Genomic DNA, 13,717 nt, shown 5'->3' on the forward strand with positions numbered 1-13,717 from the left:
TCCCAGCTCAAGAAACTATAATGATTCCTTACTGACTATAATAATAAGTCAAAATTCCTTATCGAGTCCTTTAAGACAGGGGTACTAGTCCGCGGCCTGTTAGGAACCGGGCCGCACAGCAGGTGGTGAGCAGCGAGTAAGCAGAGCTTCATCCGCCGCCCCCCTGGTAATCGCTCGCATTACCGCCTGAACCACCCGCCCTGCCTCCCACGGCTCCCCACCGGTCCGAAGAAAAATTGTCTTCCGTGAAACTGGCCCCTGGTGCCAAAAAGGTTGGGGACCACTGCTTTAAGACACTCTGCCCACTGGCCCACTCCTATGTCACCATCCCATTCAGTGCCATGGATCCCACTGGGCCCTTTACTTCTACCAATGTAATTCACTGGCCAAAGGCTATGTTTTTATCATAACTCTAAGAATATATGCCATGCTCTCAATTTTTTTTTTTTTTTTTTTTTTTTTTTTTTTTTTTTGCGGTACGCGGGCCTCTCACTGTTGTGGCCTCTCCCGTTGCGGAGCACAGGCTCCGGACGCGCAGGCTCAGCGGCCATGGCTCATGGGCCCAGCCGCTCCGCGGCATGTGGGATCGTCCCGGACCGGGGCACGAACCCGTGTCCCCTGCATCGGCAGGCGGACTCTCAACCACTGCGCCACCAGGGAAGCCCATGCTCTCAATCTTAATCTCTACTAATCCACATCGCTCCTTAATTCTTCCTAAATTCAGCTAAAACTCCACCTCATCAAATAAGTCTTCCATGGGTACCACTTTCACACCTTTATCTTTACGCAGTGTGTATCATATCAGCTGGTGTTTGTTGTTAATAAAAGACAAAGACAGGGAGGAACTCCTGTTTTTTAAAGGTCTTCTATGTGCCATGCTTGGCACTTTTACAAAACAATATCAGTTTTATCTGTGTAAGGACCCCTCTCAGTAGGGGGTTTTATCTCCCTTCCATAAAAGAACCTCTGGCCTCACTTCCAAAGTGCTTAGAACTGTGCTCTGAGGTCAGTGCGCTTTAGATCAGCACTTGCTCACTGACTATTTTCTCTATAAACCGCAGAAGGTAAAGACACATGTTTCTAGTGATTTAACTTAGACATACAGGAGAATGCCTCACTACTCATTTGAGGGCAGGCACTTCGGAGGAGGAAAGTCCACCCCCTGCCCCGGGAGAGGTGGAAGGAGGGCGGTCCTAACAGTCGCCACCCAAGCTCAGGATGGGTTAGCACCAACCACTCCCTCCAAATGGAACACAGGATGCCCAAGGGGGTGCTGGTGGCTCCCAGAGGGGTCAGGGCTGCAGCCTTCTCAAGCCTGGGTCTGCAGAAGCCTAGGACGATGGAATAACAGGCCAGGTAAGGAGACGGATGGAGGCCCTGATCTACCAGCAGGTGGGCGTAAAGAGTGAGGCCAGATGTGAGAACAGGGCTTGGCTTCTGCTCAAAAACACCTCAGGAAGTGGAAATTCCCTGAGGCCTTTCCAGGACTGCCTGCAAGGGACGGCAGCCACTCAGGCTGTCTTGAGGGGTTTTTACAGAGCCGGAAGCCAACTCCTGCTGATGTCTTCATGAGTCCAGAAGGTGGTGGGAGTACTTCTCCACCAGAATCGCCTACATGACATGGGTCCAGTTGACATGGGTCAACCGGAACATGTGTTACAAAGGAAGGAGGAGCTGCCGAACGGTCACCTGACAGCGTTTGGTGGAGACCCACTTGGAGGCCAGAGACCCTTGTGGATGAGGTCTGGGTGCCAAACAATTTTGGCCAGGGGAGACCCCACCGAGACCATGGTGTTCTCTGGAGGCGCACCGAGTCCTCTGGCTGAGTCAAACTCAGAGCTTGCCAGCCCACGGAGGGCCACGGAGTCGTGGGGAAGGTATCCTGGCCTGGCAGGCAGTGCTGCGGCTCTAAGAGCAATTACCCACGATTCCTCTAACCGTACCAAAGTACAAAACACCAGAGCTCGTCTCTAAGTCACAGCTTGGGGGAACAGTTCTGTGCAAGGCTTCTCGGCTGGAAAAAGAACTCCTAATTAACATGAAATAACAGCTTTCAAACACTTGACTCAGGATATGGAGTTGAAAGGTGTGGGCTGGATTTCAGAGAACCAGACAGGAAGAACAATAGTAGAATTGCTGAGCCCAAATGATGGAAAAGGTACTTGGAAGTGAAGCAAGAGAGGCAGTGTGAAGGAGAGGCTGACGGAGAAGAGGAGCTGAGAGCACAGGCTGGGGAGAGAAAGCAAAGCCTCTCTGCCACTGTCGGATGTGCCCAGCGCGATGGGCAGACAGTTCCAGGAGCCTTTGGCTCCGACATGTTCTTGCGTGCAAAGGAGAAGCAGGAGATTGGAGGCCTCAGAGACTCTGCTCCTTCTCGCCATTCCCCAGACCTTGGCTGGTTTATAGGCAGAGAACAATGCCGAAAACAGAACAAGGAACTTGTGAACATGTTTGCCGAGCCCTGCTCACACATTTCAAGATGGTTCGAAAGCATCTGGCTGGGTGCACGTTACACTAGCACAGACGTGAAGATAAGCGTTAATGTGCTGTGTTTGATGTCCAAAGATATTGTAGATTCCATCTACTGAGGAAACCCGGAGGCAAAGAACCTGGGACCAACCAGCACTGACTGCATTTCAATCTGTGGAACTGTCAACCTGATAGAGAGGGCAAAGGGATGGCCGGGCTGAGATCATTTGCCGGCCACATCACCCAGGGCCCACCACAAATTAAGTGAGATGTTCCTCTTAAGTATAGTAAGGCATCACATGCTGGGAAAATGGTCTATTCCTCTTCCCTGTACCTGGCTCAAAGTCCATTAATCTAATTAAAAAGAATTTTACCCAGAGACTCATTGAATACTTACAGGATATTAACGAAGTATAGAACCTCGCTAAAATACCAATCTAACAATGTTCCTGGTAGTCCAAATCTAGCATCACGTGCAGTGCCTTTTACGATCTGGCTCCTGCCCACATGCTTAGCCTCTGTCTGCCCTCCGCCCGCCGGGTACATCCCCTATTCTAGCCACGATCAACTTCCTCCGCATGTCACTCTCCTTCGTGCCCCTGGGTCTTTGCACATGCTGTTCCTTCTGCCTGGAATGCCTTTTCCGTCCGCTTCTGCTTTTTAAGCCTCTACTCATCTTTGGAGATTCAGGTCAAAGAGCCTCCCCAACTCCCAACCACTGAAGCCAGCCTTAAGTAATAGGAACTAAAACTCCCAAATGGAAATGCAATTCCAGAAAATACAAGAGCTCTCAACTGTGGAAGAATAAGCTATAAGCCAGGAGGCTTCTGCTTTCAAGACCGGTGAAATAATAGCAGGAACGGCAGCAGCTGTCAGACGCTGTAAACACGTAATCAGTGATCTCTACAACAACCCTCCAAGTCAGGCTGACAGCTAAGGAATCTGCCCGAGTTCACGTCACCAGTCGCTGTTAGAATAGAAATGTAAACCCAAACCCATTTGACTCCAAACAGCCAAACGAGAAACAGAGGAGAATGACTTGAAATGTTCTGGCCACACTATCGACACTAATGAAGATATGTAGCATGTTCTAATCCATTGTTAAATATTTAAAACCCTAAAATGTGCAAAGATCTGTGTTAGATACTGTGTGGAGTAAAAGTGGCATAAAATACAGTCTCTTGACCTCAGAGAAGTTACAGTCCAGTGAGCAGGAAAGACTTGCCACGAATATTAGGCAGGATTTCTGGCTTAGGGACAGATTAAGGCCCTGAAATCTGGGTAGGGCTGCAGGAAAAGTGGAGTTTGGGCTCCTGGGGTATTGTTCCTAGGATATACATCATACATGGTTCTTTAAAAAGTGATCACATTAAAAAAAAATTGATCACATTTGCCTGTGCTTTTTGTGACTTGCCTCTTTCACTCAAAAGTCAGGCACGTATAAAATTCTAGACACTTGAAGGATGCAGTTAATCAGGGCTTTACTTTTCATTCAAACTAACAGAAACAATACTTTACGCCATTTTTGGAATTTTTTGAGAATCCCAAGGTAACTCTTGAAATAACTGTCTGGCTTAGTGTAGAGCTTAGAAAGAAGATACAGGCCTCTGGTGAAGCTCTGGGGCCATGTGGCCTGGTGACTTTTCACTGAGCACCCTGGAGAATGTACCAGGGCCAGGTTTAATGTCTAATCCTCATCCCCGGGAAGACTTTCCTCACTCCCTGGAAACCGCCCCCAAGCACTAGGCTCCCCCTCTAGCACATCTCTCTGGTTTAGCTTCACCCCGGGCCCCACCCCCATGAGACACAGACCCAACAGGACTCCTTGAGCTTTTGCCATGTGCCCTCCCGTCTTCCTGCCTGTGCTCACCGTGCTCCCTCCGCCTGCCTAGAAGTCCCCTCCCCAGAGCCCCCCAACCAACTCTACCTGTTCAAGTCCCACCGCCTGACATCTCCTATGACTCACCCCCTGCCCCCCTCAGGCAGCATCTAGCTCCTTCCTCATCTCATCTGTATGAAATATTTTTTGTAATCTGTTTACTCACCCCATAATTTGTACAGCTGACTACCTACATGTCAGTGTTGCCTGAAAACGAACTTGAATTTGTTCATCCTTTTGTCAATCATTAAAAAAATGCCTATTATGCCCTTTAGGCCACAAAGGGGAATAAGACATGGTATCTTTCCCTACCAAAGCTCACAGTCTAGTGTTACATACACATATGTGATGAACACAAACAGACATATGGACAAGGTTCTCTGGCAGCACAAAAGGAAGGAGACAGGGTCTGCCTGGGGGGGTCATGAAAGACAGCCGAGAAGTAGGACTTTCACAGTCAGGGTGGGAGGGGTCCTGGGGAAGGGCCTTCCAGGCAGGCAGATGGACCATCTTGACAATGGCAGGAGTGTCCCGTGCACTCAAGGAATGGAGTCTGGGATGTAAGGCTGGGGCCTGAGAAGAATCTAAAAGGGTTGATATTGCTAAATTCTGAAATCTAATACTCCTCACTAAGCTTTCTGATGAAGAACTGTCCATGAAAATAAATTAGGAAAGTTTAGAGAAATTCTAAAGTAATAATTCCCTCCAATCTTATTTGGCAGTATAAACAATGCGCTCATTAAGTCCATCAAGGAGGAAACACGCATGTTAATAAACAAAACCCCTCACTAATTAGCAGATCCATAAATGCTGTATTCAAGGCAACTGATTCAGAAAGAACATCACGGGAACCTTGAACGTTTGGTATTTTGTGCTGATCTGTGCTTGTGTGCTCTTGGGCTCAGCATGCCAGGGACCTGTCTTTGTTTATCTGCTGAATGTAGGCTGGGATGCAAAACAGCTGTGCAGAAAACGCATGTGGTATTTGCCCACGTGGGGCAGTGGCCACAGGGGACTTGGATACCTCCCACATCTCTCACTTCCCGGGAGCCGGACCTGAGAGCTGGAGTGGGGCGGGCTGCCAAACACCTGAAGGGAAGTGTCACCACTCTGTTACCAGGTAGAAGTGACAGTGCATCAGGCAGGGGTGGGGAGGAGGTAGGTATGATGAAATGAAATTTTAAATTGAGAAAATGGCTTGGCAGCCACAGATCAGATGGTGAGAGAAATTGAAAGAGATGCGCCCCAAGCACGTGGTGATGAGCAGGGGCGGTGGAAATCTGAAGCCAGATGAGTCAGCTGGGAACAAAGTCAGACAGGACTGAGCGGCAGCCGGTCACGGAGAGGATGTTCCAAACACCTCTAACCCACCGCTCAGAGGGGGACGAGGGGCCGCTTTCAGGTTTCAATGTGGCTTTCGTGAGGGAAATCCATCTCAGTTCCTCGTTACCAGCATTTCTCATGTCCTGCTGGTCTTGGAGCCCTTGCTCTCCTGGCCGGGTTTCCAAGGCAGCCCAATCCCAGGAGGTGGTGTTCTCTGCAAAAAGCAGCCTCTGATCCGGGGCTGAGTCACTGTCACTGGAGATCAATGCCACGACTGGCCTGCGAGCTGCCTGGCCTGACGCAGCTCCACAGGTCCAGTCACCACCAGGCGAGCCCATGATGGAGGGGTTGCAGCTGCGCAGGCCCCAGGGCTGAGGCCTCCAGCCCCCTGAGGACCCTCTGACGACAGCTGGAAGGGATGGAGGGGTGGGTATGGAACCAGTCATGTGACTGCTCCCATTAGATATCAAACACTGCTTGGGGGGGTCTCACTAATGGTGGTTGTTCAGTAAATGTCACCTGAATGAATGATCTGTCTACTCAACTATTACACGGGAAATACACAATTTCTTTGCTCATCTGGCTCACCTACCTAACTGCTGTACTGATGTGCTGTTCATCGACTCATTAGAAAAAATATAGATTTTTCCAATGAACCCAACCCTGGAAAAGGCCTTGAGAGGTCCTATAATGCTTTACTGCTCAAGAGCGTGGTTGGGACAAGCAGCCTCTGCATCCCCTGGGAGCATGTGAGAAATGCAGAAAGTACACACCACTCGAGACCCAATGGCTCAGAATCTTCATGTAACAAGAGTCCTAGGTGATTTGCGCAAACTTAAGTTCAAAAAGCACCACTCTACTTCATAACTCTCCATCTTAGCCTTCAAATGGTCTGAGTTTTTTTAAAAAAGACATCCAAGGAAAAGAGTTCCCATAGTCCCTACACTTAGGCAATTCTACCTGTGTTTATTTCATTCCAATAAGGATTTTGAGGGTATTTTATTCTTAAATTCAGTGGCAATTCTCATCAACCACCTACATTAAGCTCACAAATGAAGGCTACCCCCACCTGTGGTCTTGAACCTTCCTTTCCATCTGGAGAGATTCTTCTGGGTGGCTTCCTGGTGGATGTGCTAAATCCTGTCCAGGTCCTTGCCGAGCATCTCCGGTGAGGGGCAGCGTACCAAGCCAGGCGCACCATTCACGTTTTCGCCCACATAAAGGGCACGTCCTGAGTCCTGCAAAGCACTGGATAATCACCACTGCCTTTAGGGGCGTCCTCTACAGGGCTGGAAAACTCAAACATCTTCCAGAACCAAGCAAGTAAACAGGAGGTGAGCTCAGGATCTCAGGGAGTGTTTGGAGTCATGCCTGCCTAGCCTGAAGATAATTAAATCCAGACATCTTTGAAATGTGCATTGACCTCCTGGAATTCTAAGAGATGTCTGCTCACAGGCTGCCAGACAGAAACCCTTCGTCTACAAGTTTTAAAGGGATCAAATCTGAGTGCCTGGTTCCTTTACAAAACCCCCAAGTGCACGCTGACTCCTGCTGGCTTTGCTAACAGGACCACCAAAGGAGGGGTTTGGAGGGCTGGCCCTTGCTATGAGTGCATCTTCTCCAGAACGAAGCCCTGCCGAGCGACTGGCACAGGTGGCTCATTGGTAAACTTCTGTCTGGGAGTTTTTACTGCTGAGGAAGTTCTTGAAATCTGACCACTTTCAGGGCTCTGCTTGCCAGTGGAAGGAGATTGCCACACAGGGTGCTGGCAGGTCTGGGGGGGGGACATCAGCACGGCTCCCGGTCGCCGTGAGCCTGAGCCCAGCTCAGAGCTCCCAGATCTGCTGGTTTCCTGGAACATCGACACCACTGCTTGTTCAGCAAAAGGAAGCATCAGGCTCAGATACCTCGCTCTGCAGGACTTAGCAGCCCCTCATCCTGGCCTGGGAGGCTGCTCGGAGTGACAGTGCTGGGGACGGTCCTGCCGTCGCTTCTCGGTAGCCTGATCCCGCCTCCTCCTCATGACCCGCAGGGACTCCTGCCACGATCCCGTATCAGTTACACTCTGCCTTCTCATTTCAGTCAAAGTGTCAACAATCTGGAATACTCCCCCATCTCCTCACGATATTTTTTAGACAAACAAACAACTGACATATTTAGCTGAAATAAATCACCCCAAGAAACCCCAGTTTTGGCTCATTTTTCACTCCCACTTCAGCTATTAATCTCAACTCCGATTAGCGTCCTGGAACCAGCACCTAAGCCGGAAACGACCAAGACAGGCTGACCTGAGAACATGTGTGGATTCACACTGCCCAGACTTGGGAGTCCTCCTCCCATGCCTGAGCGTGACATTTCATGAAGGGAGCCCTTATCATTCAGTGCTATCCACAAAGCAGCAGTCCGGGATGGTTTTCCTGAGCACGGTCTGACCGGGTGGAACCAGGGGCTGGCGGCGTGCAGGGCAGCAGGCAGCCGAGAACCTGCCCCCAGCTCTGGTGAGCCGATTCGGTGAGCAAGTGCCTTGGGCCCGGTGAGCCCCCTGCTATACAAATGTGTAAACAGGAAACATCTGAAAAAAGTTCTCCATTGAACTATCCCAGCTCTAAAAAAAATAATCCATTCTGTCTGAACCACAAAGCCATTGGTCGTCTCTAAAATCGTGAGGGGTGCGAACCAAGAGCAGATCTACTGGCAGGCCGCTCCCCAAAAGCCGTCTCTGCAGGATTTATTTTCTGACTCGGCTGCCACGGCCTGGACCTCCCCACATTCCCACGTCTGAGGATGGGAGCTCAAGAAGAAAAAGATGCACTGGGGGCCCTTTTCAGGGATAAAGGCAGATGCCAAAGAGTGGGGATCCTACAATCACCTAGACCTAGAAGGAAGAGGGCTCAACCCGATGAGACACAGACTCTAAGGGAGCCATGAAGTCCTGTAATTTAGAAATGGCAGCCTCCACCAAAGTCAAGAAGGGCGCCAGAAAGGAAGAGAGCAGCGGGGTGCTGCGAAGCTGGCCAGCTCCGTGGGACCAGAGGTGGATCAGGCGTCCCGCTGGGATCACAGGCCGAATGGAGCCATGGGTCCTTGCGCAGAACCTGCTCCCACGAATCCTGGCCTGTTTTAACCACGTTCTCTCTTTACCTTCTCTGTGTTCTCACGTAGCACAGCATGAGGTTGGTACACACTTGGCAGAAAGCGGGCTCTCTCACCCTCAACTGGAGGATGTTTAAAGCAGAGCAAGTCTGACCGTCTGCAAGGTGGGTGATGCATTCCCACCAGCTGTTTTCAGCTCAGGATCCCACAAGAATGCTTAGGAGATAAATTTGAAGATTCTTTATCTTGCTCTCCTTAGCTCTCAGTGTTTTTGTTTTGTTTGCCATTAACTTAAAATGCAAAGACCACTACAAATGAACTGGCATTCAACTGGACTTGTACTATTGGAGGTTTTCTCACAGTTGGCTGGGTACCTAGCAGGAGCGGTATGTGAGCCCTGAAACAAGCAGACATCATCATTTTATCATTTAGCGGAACTCGGCAGAGTGAAAGCGGAAACAGACACTAGACGAAACACAGGTAAACACGCTCAGCTATGAACTAAGGCCTCTAGGCTGCTCAGCAGGTCGTCAGTGTACCAACGCGTAGTAACGTTTGCAGCGAGCTAAGCTCTGGGTTAGGGGCTGGGGATCCAGAGATCTCCAGGAAACACCCCGCATGAATTCTGAAGATGATACTCCATACTTTGAATGGTGGGACGACATATCTAGGAGAACTTGAGACATTGTAAATGAGAGCACTGAAATAAATAAACCTTCTGCATGCCACCATCGGGGATGGCTGGCTCTGGGGTGGCCGTCCTGGCCTGGCTTCTCCCAGCAGCCAGGCCTTCAGACAAGCTCTCTTCCCAGGACGACAGGGAGACAGGCGTGCAGAACTGGAACCCTGTATCCACTAAGTACTCTACTTTGTCTCTATGATTTTGACTACTCTGCAAACCTCATCTAAGAGCAATCATACAGTATTTGTCCTTTTGTGGATGGCTTGTTTTCTCTAGCATAACATCCTCAAGGTTCGTCTGTGTTGCAGCATGTCAGAATTTCCTTCTTTCTTTCTTTTTTTTTCTTTTTTTTCCCAATTTCCTTCTTTTTTGGAAGCTGAATAACATTCTGTTTTATGTATGGACCAGATTTTGCCTTATCCATTCATCCATCCATGGACACTTGGGTGATTTCTACCTTTTGGATATTATGAATACTGCTATTATGAACATGAGTGTACAACATCTGTCCGAATTCCTTCCTTCAATTCTATTGAGTATTTACCCAGAAGTGGAATTGCTGGATCATATAGTAATCTATTTTTATTTTTTTGAGGAATGGCCACGCTATTTTCCAAAGCAGCTGCACCATTATACATTCCCACCAGCAGAGCACAAGGGTTCCAGCTTCGCCACATCCTCTCCAGCACCTGTTAGTATCTGTTTTTTTTGTTGTTGTTGTTTGTTTTTTTTTTAAATAGTAGTCATCCTAATGTATCTCATTGTGGTTTTGATTTGCATTTCCCTAATGATTGGTGATGCTAAGAATATTTTCATGTGCTTACTGGCCATCTGAATATCTACTTTGTAGAAACATCTATTTAAGTCCTTTGTCCACTTTTTATTCAAGTCCTTTTGCTGTTGTTGTTGTGGAAAGTTGATTTTAAATAAGCTACTGCACCACTGAATCCACTCCACTTTGGTCTGTGGTGTCGTTTAGGCTGTCACCCACTCTCCTTTGCCCAAGGATCCCCCTCCCCAGCCTGTATCCGAGGAACAGGCATCCCTGGGTTGGTTTACCTTGCACTCATCCCTCCCAGACATCCTTCAGGTTTCCAGTGAATCATTTTTCTAGTTTAATAAGATGAACAGCCTCTTTTTCTTGAGTTCTAACTTTCTATCAAATGCAAATTTAATAGGCATGTTCATGACTCCATCACTCAGCTCAGACATAAAAATAGTCCATAACACCTGGCCTCTCAGTAATCACTACATCAAAACATTACTCAATATGGTATTTCAACTTAAACTGAGTTTCTCTGAGACTATGTGTGTTAAGTGAGACAGACTGAGAAAAAGGTACAATCTTACTTGCCAAGTAATGTTTTTTTTAAACAGGTATATATACTCCACTCAAGAAAAGAATGGTCCTCATCAATCTTTCTGGTTTACTGAAGAGATTAAGAGAGGGTGTAGGATAAAAATCCTGTTCATCTGGATTGTTAGCTTGAAGAGGGCATAACTTTACCTCTCTCTTGTCCATGGCGGCATGCCCAGCACCTCACATGGCAACTGGAATGTGGGAAGAATGCAATGCTTCGAAGGCACAGAGCACAGAGGGCCAAGGCCAGGCTGCCTGGGTTCAAGCATGACTCTGCTACTTACTAGGTACACCAACTAGACAAATCACTAAAACCTCCCTATGCCTTAGTTTCCTTATCTGTAAAACGGGGATGATAATACTACCAACCTTTGATGGTCTCATGATGATTAAATTAGTTTAAAATATGTGAAGTGCTGATAGGAGTTGCCTGTCACAGAGCAGTGCATAAATGCTAGCGGTATTATTGCTAAATGAGTGAACAAATGGATGAATGAATGAATGAACGTTATATATGTTCATTTCTTTCCATACAGTTAGTTCCTGTTGATGTAAAAAGCAGCACGATTGTCTGAAAAAATCTGTTTCCACGGGTACGAAAATAGAAGATCACATACAGAAGAAGAGATTGTTTTCCAATCTGGTGGCTTGAGGATTTGTTTCAATATCTGATATATCAAAGTCATGTATCAGAAAACACCATAATGATCCCACTTGTATTTTTATCTTTGAGAGGTTTCAAAATTTACTTTTTGTGCTTTGAGGTAACATTTGATGGTTTCTTAAGTGTGTTGTTGATTTGATGACCTCTCTGAGAGCCGGAGAATAAGTGCCTGTATGTGTTTTACTTAAGTAGGAAAGAGTAAAGTTCAATTCAACTAAAAATCTGTAATTAGGAAAGTTGTAAAACCACAATTTGTCTCAGGGCAAGAAACTACACCCTGGTGTGGCTGCCCTTAGCAGCCATTGGAAGGCTTGCTGAAATTAGAATAAAATATCTCAGTTATACTAAAGTTCTCAAATGTGCCACCATTGGCATGATACTATCTGGTATATTTTCCAGGGACAAAAGTAACAAACTGTCAGTTCTCATTGCGGTATTTTATCTAAAAATGAATAATCCCGTGGCAGAAACACGAAGTCTGTGAGGGCCTGACCAAGCCCTGGCCACCACACTGTCTTTAGGAGAAACAATTGTTCCCGACATCACCTGGCGTCTACTTCTACATTCTTGGGCCAGTGAGGAAAATTACTAAGTAAAATACAGTAATCAATTAGGAAATTTTTGCAAAGCTCTATTTTAAAAGAAGAATGATTGAGGCTCTTATACCAAGTACAAGAGAAAGCGAATCTATCAGAATCTGTGAACACTGTTCAATATAAAAATGTGTACTTTGTTAAATTTTATTTTGGAAAAAACTTACAGTGTGTTAGAGACATTTAATACATAACCAGCAAATACTAATTTTTCATCCTTTTGTTTAGGCATTTAATAGTTAAAGGGTTAAAAAAAACAAGTTTTCAACAGAAGAAAAAGGCAGTATTAGAGGAACAATAGAGACAAGATACATACAGAAATGGCAGACGTACATTCAACCGTCATTAATTATATTAAATGTGAATGGACCAAACACTTGACACAAAAGGCAGAACTTATCAGACTAAACAACAAAAGCAAGATCCAATGATATGCCAGCTATAGGAGAAGACATGCTGGAAGAAATGATGGCTGAGAATTTTCTAGAAATGATAAACAATACAAACAAGACCAATCCACAGTTTTTAAAAGTCCCCAGCAGGACCTACTCTTAGCTGTATCACAGTGAAAATGCCAAGCATCAGCAAGAATGGCAATGAAAGCAGCCAGAGAGAAAAGGCAGATGACATTAAAATGAACTAAAATTAAACCAACGGTTGACTTCTCAACAACGACAAAAGGAGCAAGATCACTGTGCTGTGAGGAAATGTGAGCTTAGAATCATAGATCTAGTTTGAAAATCTCTTTTGAGAGAAAGGCCAAATACAATTTTAGACACAGGTTGAGAAAGTTTGCCAACAACAGACCCTCACTAAAATTTCTAGGGTAATCACTAAACAACAACAACCAAAATAGAACGTTTCTCTTACAAATTAGTAAAGGAAAAATATGTAATAAAAACATAATTATTTAAAAGAAGGTAGGAAAGGAGAGGATAAGATATGAAAAAAGAGCAGGACAAACAGAAAACACAAATGAAGTGGGAGACACTAATACAAATATGTCACTATTTACAATAAACGGAAATGAACTAAATGTTCCAGATAGACAGTCAGCCTGAGTTAAAAAAAAAAAACAAAACAGCTATATTTAATGAATACAAGAGTGCATGTAAAATATAAGAATATAAAAAGTTCAAAGAATGGAAAAAGATATTCCAAGCACACACACACACACACACACAGTATGTGTGTATACATGTATATGTACACATATACGTGGCTATTTGTGTGTGCAGGTATGTGTCCATCATACAAAATAGACTTTCAGGCAAAATGAATTATGCAACTACTTACATATTGATAAAAGGTTGAATTTACTAGGAAGACGTAGCAATTCTAAATTTAAATACACCTAATAGCACAGCTTTTAAAAGGTGCATTTTAAGAGAGGCCTGTGTACCACAAAAAAAAAAAAAAAAAAAAAAAAGAAGAAAATAAAATTGCTTTAACTATGTGGTAAAACAGGACAATCTACCAATCAGAGGTAGTTTCAATATACCTCTGCTCAAAAACTGATAGATTAAGTAGAAAAAAAAAATCAATAAGAAAAAAAAGATCTGAAAAGCACAGTTGATAGCTCAACGTAATAAAATATACAAAAAATTACCCCCAAATGCAGGAAACATTCTTTTTAAGCACACATGAAATATTT

At 45.8% G+C, this 13,717-nt stretch overlaps 1 protein-coding gene across 8 annotated transcripts in view; it reads right to left on the reverse strand.

Moving 5' to 3' along the window:
* TTC7B (tetratricopeptide repeat domain 7B) overlaps positions 1 to 13,717 on the reverse strand; it is a 240,460-nt gene that overhangs the window by 67,470 nt on the left and 159,273 nt on the right. The gene's annotated exons all lie outside the window — the stretch shown is intronic.

Source organism: Phocoena sinus, chromosome 2, assembly GCF_008692025.1.
Source record: "Phocoena sinus isolate mPhoSin1 chromosome 2, mPhoSin1.pri, whole genome shotgun sequence".
Classification (NCBI taxonomy): domain Eukaryota; kingdom Metazoa; phylum Chordata; class Mammalia; order Artiodactyla; family Phocoenidae; genus Phocoena; species Phocoena sinus.